Below are 13777 nucleotides of genomic sequence, written 5' to 3' on the forward strand. Positions count from 1 at the left end.
GTTGTTGTGAGTCGCCCACTGCCATATTTTTTGTGTTAGGAGACACAATTGTGTTGAGTGTGTTCCTCCTTGTTTGTTTAAATAATACATTGTTGTCATGTTGTCTGTTTTGACAAGAATGTATTTGTGTGTTATTATGGGTTGAAAGGCTTTTAACGCTAGAAATACTGCTAACAGTTCTAGGTAATTGATATGAAATTTTGTTTGGTGTACATCCCATTGTCCTTGAATGCTGTGGTGATTGAGGTGTGCTCCCCACCCTGTCATGGAAGCATCTGTTGTTATAACGTATTGAGGCACTGGGTCCTGAAATGTCCGCCCTTTGTTTAAATTGTTGCTGTTCCACCATAGAAGCGAGAGGTATGTTTGGCGGTCTACCAACACCAGATCTTGAAGTTGACCCTGTGCCTGTGACCATTGTGATGCTAGGCACTGTTGTAAGGGTCGCATGTGTAGTCTTGCGTTTGGGACAATGGCTATGCATGATGACATCATGCCTAGAAGTTTTAGCACAAATTTTGCTTGTATCTTTTGGTTTGGAAACATAGCACTTATTACCTTGTGGAATGCTTGCACTCTTTGTGGACTTGGAGTGGCAATTCCTTTTGATGTGTTGATGGTTGCCCCTAGATATTGTTGTGTCTGACACGGTTCGAGGTGTGACTTTGTATAGTTGATGGAGAAACCCAGTTTGTGAAGGGTTTGTATGACATATGTGGTGTCGTTTGTGCACTTTTTTACTGTGTTGGTCTTGATTAGCCAATCGTCTAGGTAAGGAAACACATGTATCTGTTGTCTCCTGATATGTGCTGCTACTACTGCTAGACATTTTGTGAATACTCTTGGTGCAGTTGTTATTCCGAATGGCAACACTTTGAATTGGTAATGTATTCCTTTGAATACGAACCTTAGGTACTTTCTGTGAGAAGGGTGTATCGGTATATGAAAGTACGCATCTTTTAGGTCTAATGTGGTCATGTAATCTTGCTGTTTGAGCAGTGGAATGATGTCTTGTAGTGTGACCATGTGAAAGTGGTCCGATATGATGTAGGTATTTAGTGTCCTGAGATCTAATATTGGTTTTAATGTTTTGTCTTTTTTTGGAATTAGAAAGTACAGGGAGTAAACTCCTGTGTTTTTTTGTTGTACTGGTACTAACTCTATTGCATCCTTTTGCAGTAGTGCTTGAACTTCTAGTCCTAAAAGTTCTAAATGTTGAGGTGACATTTTGCGTGTTTTTGGAGGGATGTTTGGTGGGAATTTGTGGAATTCTATGCAATAGCCACGTTGGATTATTGCTAATACCCAATTGTCTGTTGTAATCTGCTGCCAAGAGTGGTAGAATTGGCTTAGTCTTCCCCCCACTGGTGTTGAGTGAAGGGGTTGTGTGACTTGAAAGTCACTGTTTAGGTGGAGGTGTTTTTGGAGTCTGGAATCTTCCCCTACTCCTTGGGAATTGACCCTCTCTATATCCCCTGAAACCTCCTCTTTGGAATGAACCCTGATATGGTGTGGTTCTGGTTTGTTGGCTGGTGGTGTCTGTGGGTTGGCCACAAAACCCCCCTCTAAATGGAGTTTTTCTAAAAGAGCCTCTGCTCTGCGGGGAGTAGAGTGCGCCCATGGCTTTGGCCGTGTCTGTGTCCTTTTTAAGTTTTTCAATGGCTGTGTCCACTTCAGGGCCAAAAAGTTGTTTCTCGTTGAAGGGCATATTAAGGACAGCCTGCTGGATTTCCGGTTTGAAGCCTGAAGTGCGGAGCCAAGCGTGTCTCCTTATGGTGACAGCAGTGTTGACTGTTCTCGCTGCAGTATCGGCTGCGTCCATTGAAGAGCGGATTTGATTGTTTGAGATCGTTTGTCCCTCTTCAACTATTTGCTGCGCCCTTTTTTGGTATTCTTGGGGAAGATGGTCTACGAGAAGTTGCATCTCATCCCAGTGAGCGCGGTCATATCTGGCCAGCAGCGCTTGAGAATTTGCGATGCGCCACTGGTTGGCTGCCTGTGATGCTACTCTTTTTCCTGCCGCCTCAAATTTTCTGCTTTCTTTGTCCGGAGGTGGGGCGTCGCCAGATGTATGGGAATTTGCTCTTTTGCGAGCTGCCCCTACTACTACGGAGTCAGGTGGTAACTGCGAAGTAATAAACACTGGGTCTGTGGGTGGTGGTTTGTATTTCTTATCCACCCTTGGGGTGATGGCTCTTGATTTTACGGGCTCTTCAAAAATTTGTTTTGCGTGCCGTAACATCCCTGGTAGCATTGGGAGACATTGATATTGGCTATGTGTAGCCGAGAGGGTGTTAAATAAAAAATCATCCTCTATAGGATCGGAATGCAGTTGGACATTGTGGAATTCTGCTGCCCTAGCCACCAGTTGCGAGTATGAGGTACTGTCCTCTGGCGGTGACGGCTTTGTGGGGTATGAATCGGGATCATTGTCCGGCACTGTGGTGTCATATAGGTCCCAAGCGTCTTGATCCTGATTATCTTGACTTATGGTAGTTTGCGCTGGTGAGTGCATTTGTGGCGGTGTTTGTGCCGGCGATGCCTGTTGTGGTGGAGAGGGCGGAGGCGTGACTTTTTTAACCACTTTGGCTTGTGGTTGTGCGTCATCCTTGAGAAGTCCGATCCTTCTTTTTCTCATTATTGGGGGAAGGGTTGATATCTTCCCTGTGTCTTGCTGGATGTACAGTCTCTTTTGTGTGTAGTCTGATTCTACACTTTGGAGCTCTTGTCCAAATCTGTGCATCTGGCCACTTATTCCTTGTTCCTCTGTGTAGGATGGAGGTGTGGAACTTTTCGGCGCCGAGAGAGAATCTTTTTTCGGCTTCGGCACCGACAGAATTTTTGTGGCTTTCGGTAGGGTGTCTCGGTGCCGATGTTTTTTGGTGCCGGCATCTTGTTTTTGCCTCTCGGAGCCGCTATCTCGGCTCCGAGGTTGCTCCATGGCGGTCCCTCGACCGGAGTCGGGTGTCTTCGCTATGGGAGTGCCCTTTTTCGGCGCCTTCGACGGCTCGCCGGTTTTATGGGTCGAGCCATGGCCTGTTGGCAGTGGCGTCCCCTGGGCTTTTGTCTTCTCGATGGTTTTAATTTTCGACGTCTTACTCACTGTTTGTTGCTGTTGTTCGACGTCGGAGTCTCCGGATTCTGATTCCGGAACCGAGAATGTTTCCTCTTCGTCGTCGAAACGTTGTTTTGTCGGCGTGGACGCCATTTGTAGACGCCTGGCTCTTCGGTCCCGGAGTGTTTTTCTGGACCGGAAGGCTCGACAGGCCTCACAGGTATCCTCCTTGTGCTCGGGGGACAAGCACAAGTTACAGACCAAGTGCTGATCTGTATAAGGATACTTACTGTGACATTTTGGGCAGAAACGAAACGGGGTCCGTTCCATCGGCTTCGATGTTGCAAGCGGTCGGGCCGACCAGGCCCCGACGGGGGATCGAAGCTACCCCAAAATCTTCCGATGATCAGTGTCGATGTACCTAACTATCCCGATACCGAACGGAACAATACCGACGCTTTCTTCCGAGATTCTGACTAACTTTCCGACCCGAAACACGGAGCGAAAAGGAATACGTCCGAACCCGACAGCGGAAAAAAACAATCTAAGATGGAGTCGACGCCCATGCGCAATGGAGCCGAAGAGGGAGGAGTCCTTCGGTCCCGTGACCAAAAAAGACTTCTTCGAAGAAAAACAACTTGTAATACTCCGAGCCCAACACCAGGCAGCGGACTGTGCGAAACATGTGTATCTGCAGCAACATATGCCATCGAACACATAGTTACAGTTGAATTGGATTTTTAATGAATATTAAAATAGTGGTTTAAATATTGTCCTTTCTATTCATTAACCCGTGCTAACCCAAGTGTTAATACTTTATTCAATACCTTGTTTTCTGTATAGGAAAATGGTTGTTTCGCTGTAGGGACATTGTGACATTCATTTTCTATGTGTCCCACTTTCAAAATACATGCACAGTCCCTTGTGGCCACAAACCCTACATGGGGTCCCATTTTCATATGGGGATGTATTTGCCTTTCAAAAACTGTTATTTTAACAGATTGCATTTCAGGTTATACACTGCAGGAGTCAGGATGTGAGGGAGGCCTGAACCCATGTTGTGCAGGCCCACTCTGTGAATTGCACAATAGGTGATGCACAAGTGACATTTAACTTCCAGCCTAAGGTGCATTTTCTAACCATATAGTAGGGGCTTATAGGCAAGTTAGTTACATGTGTCAATTAGGAATAAGCCAATTTAGACATGGTAAAAGGAGGCACAGGCAATTTACTCCTGCTTAGCAGTGGTGAAGTGTACAGAGTTTTTTAAAAAAACAGACGAATAGTTTTCAAGAAAAAGCCAAATAAGTGGGACAACCTTTTGTAATTTTTTACACGTTACCACTTTCTGGAACAAAGTTTAATCTCATTAGTACCAGTTTAAAAGTGCAACTACAGCAATAAGTAACTGAATGGTGACTAGTAAACCTTTGTTAAGGGCAGTCCACTGTGCAGCAACATGTCACTGCATTTTTAGTATCTTTTCATCCATTTAGGATGGCTGTTTGTTAAACTCTGCAAATTATGCTGCAGATAATTATAGTGGCTCTGACTATAATCCATTTTGCTCTATTCATGCGACAAAATGAGAGAATTTGTTAGGAGAGAATAAATGCACAGTCGCCAGTGCCCCAAAGTGGGGTGTCTCCTCTTTAAGTCCCTTAAAATTATATTAGCAAGCTCCTCCTTCTGTGAACTCCTCAGGAGGTTGAGAATAGACAGGACGTTGGCAGCACGCTGCCAGCCATTCTATGGAATTGTTGCCATATGGCTGTTCTTTGTTTAATAGGCACTTGCACTGCTCCTTCCCATTGTGTATCTATGTTGTATTAGTGAATCCTGACAAGTCTTTTCACTGAAGAGTCAAAACTTTGCTATTATCAGTGTTTTTTGCTCAGCATAGAGCCTTTGGCAGGACCTTTGGAATTTCGCGATTCGGCAGCTGCAGATTATTCTGCATAATTAAGGATTTGCCACATTTCTCACATAATCCGTCATCTGCTGCATAATTTGAAGAATTTAACAAAACGTTGCTTTGAGCTCACAAAATAATGAAGTTACTAACAATGCAGCAACATGTGTTGCTGCATTGTGCAAGGCCCTTTGCAAACGTTGAGTGGATACATTTCATTTGCCTATTGCTGTATTTTGGTGTTAAAGTGGTAATAACAAGTTGTAAACTTTTCCAAAATAGTATTTACGTGTACAAATAAATGAAGTAATTCTGTCACAAAATGTAATATATTATGTTGGCTTTCTCTTCCACGTAATTTAAACACTGTCCTCACACCGAAGTAGGGGCAAGCGGTATCACTCGTCCCTTGTCCTCTCCTTTGACTTCAAAACCACACATGCAAAAGGGAGAGGAAATGTCATTAGTGGTCCTTCCTACCTTTCAGTCACAGATGCCGAGCGGGTTGTAAAAATTGCCCTCACCCACTAAATAGCGGCAAGCTTCATCATAGGGCGTGCTACACACTCTAGTGCAGTCCAGCAAAGGTATGTTGGGAAGGATTACTACCCTATCTTTTAAAGGGATCCACTTCGCACCCTTGTCTCATGGGGCACCCACTCTCATCTTTAGGCCCCTCCCCTTGCCAGGGTTAAAAACACATAATATTTGGGTGAACTCTAGGAATTTACTGCCATGTCCCCCTCTTTGCTTCTATCAAAATACACCCCCTTCACACACAGTTATCAGGCCTTCACCAGGATATTAGATCTCTCACCTTGTTCTTTCAGTGTCCTTCCTCCCTCTCCTTTTACCTATTGATTGGAGGTGGGTCTGTTAAAGCTGGCCATATTTGCAACACTTTGGTATTTACCGAGTTTCACACAGTATTCCCTAAAACCGGGGTAGTAGTGGGAGCATCGCCCTGTAGTCAACCATTCGTCAAAGGTTCTGGCTCCGCCCATCTCAGCCACTTGGTGCCCTCCTTTGGCCTTTAATCAACTCTGTCACATAATTTGTTTTTTCCCAGTTGCATAATTCCAGTGGCCCTGGCCATAAATTAGGAAAACATCACAGCAGAAAGAAAATATATAACTCCACTGCTAAGATATCCTTATTGTATGTTCATTTTGACTTTCTTCCCTTGCAATGGCTAAATCATTCACACTCTTTTTGCCATAAACTGTTTTCATCTCTCTAATGTGTTAAAGTAGTTTGCGGTCTTGTTTTGGTGAGGGTGTCCCAGGTACCCCTTTAGTTTCTATGTGCACAGTAATAGCAGCAATCCCCGTGACCTCTCCCCTATCTCCAGACACTTCGAGTAGCCAAAGGTATTGGGTTTCTAGATGAAAGTTGCCCAATTTTTAATGTGTAGTTAAAATGTAAATTAGGTTGGACCGTAGAGACAAAATAATGGGTAGTTGACAGAGCTCTTATTTTAAGCTTCCTACTCACGTTTTAAGGCAGGGCAAAGTGGGCTCTGGCCCAGGGCCCCACCCTTTCAGGGGGGGTCTGATAAAGCCAGCTCTTTTCTGCCCTGATGAACTTGAATAGTTTTTAAGCAGATTGTTTAAAATACCGTTTCCCTTTATTTTTAATATGGGTGGTATGTGAGAGTCCATTAGTGACATTTTGCAGAGAAATGTGTTTGTGTTTCATGCAACATCCACTAAAAAAGTTCTTTAAGCTCAAAACAGGACCTCGCAGATGATAAAGGGGAGGGCATCACAGAGATTATTTGCAGTAATATTAGTGAGCTGCTGCTGTGTTACAGTTTTGAAAACACTTCACTATTCCTGAATGTTAGATATAAACACATTTAGAATGTAGATGAATGTTCCTGAGCACTGTCAGTGACCTGGCCACAGATGGGCGCAAAACAACTGAAAATGGATCAGAAATGTAAAGCTGGTCCAAAGAAGGGCCCCCAAAATATGTTTGGCCATGGGGCCCCCAAATCCTTAAATTGTCCTTGTTTCGACTGGCATTAGGTAAAAAAACAGTAGATAGGAGACACACATCAGAAACTCTGTATTCATATAAGACTGTGCAAGTCACTGACATGCATTTTCAGTGAACAGAAGCTTTTATAATGTATATTTATAATTTCAAAACAAAAAAACATAACCTCTCTCTTAAATACAAGAATAAAGACTGCTTACTTGAAAATTATCCGAATAAAAGTAACAAGGAGGAGATCAAGAACTTCACCATTGTGTCATTAGCACTCGGGTCACTGAAAATGTGACTAGACATCCACTCCACAACATAAAAGGACGTGCAAGGTCATTTGGTACAATACACTAACGTACTTTACACAATTTAGCAGGATAACATTATAGCCCTCATTATGAGTTTGGCGGGCAGCGGAGGACCAGGACCACCAGACTCCTAATGACCACCTAAATCTAGTAATATACATAACACAACACTATTACGGTTATTTATGCAGATGGCCTTGCGGACTTCATGAGTAGAAGCAGCCATGAACTAGTTAACACAGTGATCACACTTGCTACTTCGTGTACGATTCCTGTTAATCCAGACTGCACCACTTATCTTTTAGCCGGTGGATGCTTTAGGTCTGGCAATAATTCCTGCAAAAAACACAATAAAAGGATTTACAGAGACATAGTGGACTTTTGGGTTAGCCCCCGTTTAGCCACTGGCATTCGTGTTTTTTTTCATGCTTCACCGTTGCTTGGATTGACTGTATCAAGTCCATGGAATTCCGTGAAAAGTCACATTGCCTTATTTCCGTTACCAGTTTTGTTGATGGGGTATCAAGAATCATTGTGTTGGACTGCAGATGTGCCCCGTGACGCTGGCACCGTTATGCTGACGGTACTGCAGCCCCTCCCCACCCAGGAATCCTGGAGGAAGCCAGTTGGAAAACCTGCAATTTAGAGGCAACCAAAAGCTTTGTTTCAGGGCAGTATTTGCAGTGCGTTCAATCAAACACAGATCGACAAACGTCAAGCAGACTTTTTAATTTTTCAGTTTCTTTTATAAAACAGATGGTCTTTGTCTTGTTGGCTTCAAAGTGGCGGTATTGTGTAACCTTGTTGCAGTTGTCCATGCAATTGTAAAATGAAACGTCTAAAAGGTTAATGAAGCAAGCGTTAGGAATATTCTTACTATTTCTAAGCTGCTCCAGGTGTTTCAAAGTACATTACTGTCACGAGAAATACAAATGAGGCATATCTCCTTTTATTAGTTACATGTGCTCATCTTAAGACTCAAAGCAAGGTGAAATGCCCAGGAACCTCGGCGACATTTCGAAAATTGTCACCCAAGATGAGGTTTCACTGCACCTGATCCGTTCCCCGTTGATAGATTCCCCACTGAAGATATACAGGTCTTCGGCCTGCAGGTAACCGTACTTCATCTCTGTCAGCCACGGCTGCTCTGCGCCAGAGCCACAGTGTGTAAGTACGATAAAGCCACGTGTTCCATTGGCCGCTGCCTGAATCCCGACCTGTGCTTTCTGCAGCAAGGAACGAGGCTGCGCGGTTTGGCACTAGTAGGTAAAGAGCAAACGCGCACAGCTGTGCAAGTCCTCTCGTTTGCCTACTGGAATTGCAGCTTTGTGATTTGCTTTCCCCTTCTACTTCATGTATATTGGTGTTTTGCAGCGTCTGGCATATACTGATGGAAAGGAAACCGCCCCTATTTCGGGAACGCAGGTTTCACATTCTAGAGCGAGCACGTCCCGCAGACTGCAGGCTACACCAGATGGTCTTCAGTTTCAGCTCCTCTTTATTGGCATAGTCCACAATCTGAGCTCGTTAAGGGTGCAGTACTTTCACCTGGGTAGGGGTGCCTGGAATTGTCTCTTATATTTCATTCTATCATTACGCAAATGGCGTTAGTTATTATTTCATTTGCTTCGAGCGCCTTTATAACAGTTTTCATTAAGGTGTGCACGACAAATCATAAAAACAGGGGGAAAGTAACAATCAATACTTTCCATGGAGAACACCCTATTCAAATGAGGTAACTCCCACGGTAGAATGTACTGCTTGATTATTTCCTTCAGGGCCTTAAACGATATACCATTTGCCAGCTTTTGACAGTTTTGGCACCAGAGTACATTATGTAACCCAAAGTGCAAATATATTGATGAATGCTGCACAATTTGGCAAACTCGTATTTACTTGAGATTCAACACAGAATTACCAATGTGACCTTATCCTCTTGGTCACTTTCGACTATTTCAAAGTCCAACCAGTCTTTTTGCGGAAAAAAAGAAAAAAATAGTATTTGCTCCGGAATTGTGAATGCTGAATTTTGAAGGAATTTTTTTACCTCTGCAGGTTTGTTTTTCGAAAAGAAGGGCTTTATATGTGTATGCATCTAGATCTACATGTTAGAGGAATCTGGAAAATACAAAGAAGGGAACGGTTTTTAGTGGCAAGTTCCAATATTTGTGAAAATTACAGTATATGATAAGGTGGAATTATTGAACCGTGCCCACGAGACAGTCGTTTTGTGTCCTCGCATATAATTGCAAACATCAAAGGCCAATGGAAGGAAAAACACAAATGGGTTATTTAACCATCACAAAAGGCGCTACACCTGTCAAAAAATTGTATTTTATGGCGGAAGAAAACACACCGAACTCCTGAGGTTTGTGAACATGTGGGATTAAAAAAAAGCAAAGCACGGCATTATGCGCTAGTGGCCTACCCATCTGTGCAGAAATCTACCCCTGGAACAATGACTGTAATGACAAAAGGATTTTCACTCTCATTCTACCTCGGTTTAGCCGTTGGATTGGGTGGTGACCAAAAACACAGGGTGTAAAAACAATCTTGCCTGTGTTGTTTTGCTCCTAGCCCTGTAGCCATTGTACCCTAACCTTGACTAATGGCAAGGGGGATTTCTTCAACTCAACCATTATGCAACATGACCACAAGAGCAGCTGCTGCGTCCTCCATCCTCCTCAAAATAGTAATGAATGAAGAAGGAAGGTCTGGCAGCTTCCAAGTGCATCATTTTTAATTGTAACTAGCATACCAGTCAGTATTGCAATCAACTGCCCAGCTTCTTAATGCCCTCCAGCCTACTGCAGAACTAAGAGGAGCAGGCCAGTCACAATGGAGAACAAGGAGACAGGGCACATAATCTACCTTGGTCCTCCTTCATTCTCAATAAAATTAGGATCACAAGATGCATTGGCAAGCACTGCATTATAGCGCCAAAGATTTCACAATTGGGCAGAACCACCTTGTTATCAGACGAAGTCGAGAAGGTGCTGGATGGAAAAAAAATCCCCCATACTGAGACGTTAATCTAAAGCTAGTAAGAGGCAATGGAAATTCGTCACTACCACTAGTAGAACGGCAAACCATTCAAGCTTGCATTCCAGCCTCACCTTTGGCCTCAGACTTGATGACAATGTTCTGGCCAGTAACAAAAAAGTGCTTTCTCAGTCCAGGACTCCCAGTAAGCTAACTGCCATAAAAGTCCAGCGTGGTAGTCCTGATCATTGAAAATGTATTTGTGAGTGGGAGCAACCATGACAAAGATCACTGATCTTTCAGTTGTGCAAAGCTGGTTAATGAAGCTGGGCTTGGTAAATTTATCAAGATAAGGTCATCAAGGTATACTAGGGTGTGCCCACAGTAGAGTGACCTGGAGATGGATATCCTCCACCCTGAAGTGCCAACACATGACCTATCTGAGAGCCCACATGCCTAAGGCTTTTCCCTTTTTCATGATGCAAAAGGGAGCTTACAAGATGGCTTTAAAAGGTAGCAGTGAATGATGCCTCTTTTCACTCCATATATTCTAACTTCTGGTCCACCAATGTGTTCAGTGATTGTTAGAAATGTCTATGTGGTAGCCTGGCATGGTCAAAAGATCTGAGACATCCAAGGTAACAGTCTACAGTTTGAGAGAAAAAGTGAAAAGTGCACTGCATCCACCAACCCTGAGGGAAAGAAGGGAATCATACAAAGCAACCTGACTGGGCACCTGGAAGACTAGGATGCTTGAAGGATCCTTGGGTGGAAATGCTCACCTTCCCTGCCTGCTGTAAGAGAAGACGGTGGAGATGGTGCAGCAGCCAATCTGAGAGTGACAATATAAGAACTAGTTTCGACTGCTTGACAAGGATGCCCAAAAAGCTCTGGATAACCCAAAAACTCAAGGTCTGTGCAAAATATACTTATTCTGGAGTAAAATAAGTTAGATAAATGAATCACTGAAAAGAGTAAGGCTCATGTTTCTTACATTTGCCATAAAAACTGCCCTCTTCACAAGAGTTGCAAGTCAAGAGTTCTGATGGCAGAGTTAATTTTATCAATCATGATTAAACCCTCTAGCAGGGATCTGCACTGAGGGGAAAATTTAGACAGCTGTACCTCGTATAAAAAGCACCCCTCGCTGTTCTGTGGGTGGGATCAGTCAGGGATATAAAGGTGCTCACAGTGCATAGTAAATGTTTACATAATACCCAAGGGGTGAGTCTGGAAACTACCACTTGTATCAAAGGGCTCGCTATCTGCACTTCTCTCTGATGTAGCTGTAGTGCGAACAGCTTGCCCAGTTTTTCCTACCCTCCCATAATGCTGTCATCTGAGTTTTGCAAGGACCCAATCTACCTCGGTGGTGAAAAAAACATTCAGGGAGAAATTAGCCTCTCTAAACTGGTTCGCAGAGTGTCAGCAGGGCGGTCAACAAACTGGACAAATCTCTTCATGGTGTGCTCCAACTTGTCTTGTTCAAGCCTCATTTCATGATTGGATGTTGCCTTTCTGGCTGCCTATAGTAGTTGAGACAAGGTAGATTACACAACACATTATATTGGTTCTTGTGTGTTGTCTGCATCTGCCACAGTGCAAACTCTTTGTTCCATAGGCTGGGTAGAAGAATGTGGAATCTTTCTCTGAAGTTTCCCTGTGCTCCCAATCCCAGCCAAAGGAATAAAGCAGTAGGCCAGATTCAGGTTGACCTGTCCTCAAAAATTCAGATAAGCACAAGTTGAAGAGAAGGGTGTCTTTCTGTGCAAACTTAGTTATGCCCATGGACTCCACCAACACCATAAACCAGGCTTGGCACTCACCCTTTCAAATCCTGTTAGAAAGGCCCAACGACAAGCTGAGCTGGCAAAGAGCACTCCACTCACTCCAGAGGAAAAAAAAGGCACGGGGAAAGAAAGAAGAGCACCGTGGGTCAGACAGCTTGCCATGCACTAAAGACATACTGGAGGTTCCGCGGTCCGCAGTGGCTCAGAGTCCGCTCACAATTCCCAAGGTCCCACCAGTTCACTAGTTCAATAGCATGTCTCTAAGGTGATTCCTGCGCTTTTGACTTTGCCCATGCTTATTTCCATTGGTTCTGATACTGAGACTGCATCTGATGGACAGAATCTTGGCTCGGAAGTGATTTTTCAGTTAATGAAGTTCTTGCCGATTATGATTTTTCTGCCAGTGATTCTGAACAACAAGGCCATGTAGCACAGTAAGGAACTAATGGCCTTTGCAAGCACAATCTCTGCAGCAGAGAAACCATGGCAGTGGATTCCAATCTGGAGTGTAGGCACACATCACAAAGTGCACAGAAAGAGTGCTAACTTGATAGCCTCATAACAGACTTCATCAGCATACTCCCCCATTTATTGGAGATGCTGGATGTAGTCAATACTACCATTGTTTAGCCCAGTGACTATTCCATCTATTTGTGGATGACTGATTCAATTGAGCAATTAACAAATCTTCATGCCCAACAGTTTCTAAGGGAGCATGGAGGCACTCTGGTGCCTTATTCTAAAACTACCACTTCATGTGGGGGAGTTGAAACAATTTTAGGGCCTTACATTGTTCACAGGAATAATTTGTAAACCAACACTTCAGTTGTCTTCCTGGGTGGTTTGGGCAATGTCCATCTTCATGTCATGAGTACTATTTATTTTTTGACACAGCAGTGTATGCTGCATTACACTGCTGAGTCTGCAACACTGCCACAGGACTATTTAGCCCATGTAAGATTGTTCAAAATTCACCATTCTCTGCTATGTTTCCTGTGATTTATACTCCAAGGAAGAACATAGGAGTTGATAAATTGTTGATCCTGTACAAAGTAAGGTTGCAGTGCATAGCAAGCAAGAGACAATTAAGATGTATATGCTGGTCAAGAGCTCCAATGATTATGTATACAGCCTGAGAATATATATACACCGGGAAAGACTCCAGTATAAATCTGGTAGGCTAGCATACAAAACAGTGATGGATGGAATGGCTAAATTAATCTCAGTCACTGGTAATTACTTGGGCTACATCCCATTCCATCATTATTTTGCACACCATGCCACCTCAGTTTGGACCCAGCCATATGGAAATCAGTCTCGCCTGGGGCCACTGGAACCAAGCTACACCCAGCTGAAGGGCCCCAATCAAGGTGAAACAGGCCTTGGGTTGCTTGAGTTCCAGTTCAAAATGAGGTGGCCTGGTGGGCGAAAGAACGCTGGGTTGCAATGCTACCTCAAGCAATCGCTAGTGGTTAGACTGACCGCAAGCATTCTTCTCATCACCTTTTGTGTGTCAGATCCTGATAGGTTCTATTTCCATGTTAGAAAATTAATGAAAAGACTGAATGGGAAATCATTTAAGAACTCTTTCCTAAAGATTATACCCATATGTTGGACACGTGAGCTATCTAACAAAGGCACTGCGACCTGTGGTACAATCCAAAGCCACTAGAAAGGATTCCGTCAAGAGGTTGTTGGTAAAAAGCTCAAAAAAAGGTTAGAGAATTGGGCTGCGTAG

Source organism: Pleurodeles waltl, chromosome 3_1 (assembly GCF_031143425.1).
Source record: "Pleurodeles waltl isolate 20211129_DDA chromosome 3_1, aPleWal1.hap1.20221129, whole genome shotgun sequence".
In the NCBI taxonomy this organism is placed as follows: domain Eukaryota; kingdom Metazoa; phylum Chordata; class Amphibia; order Caudata; family Salamandridae; genus Pleurodeles; species Pleurodeles waltl.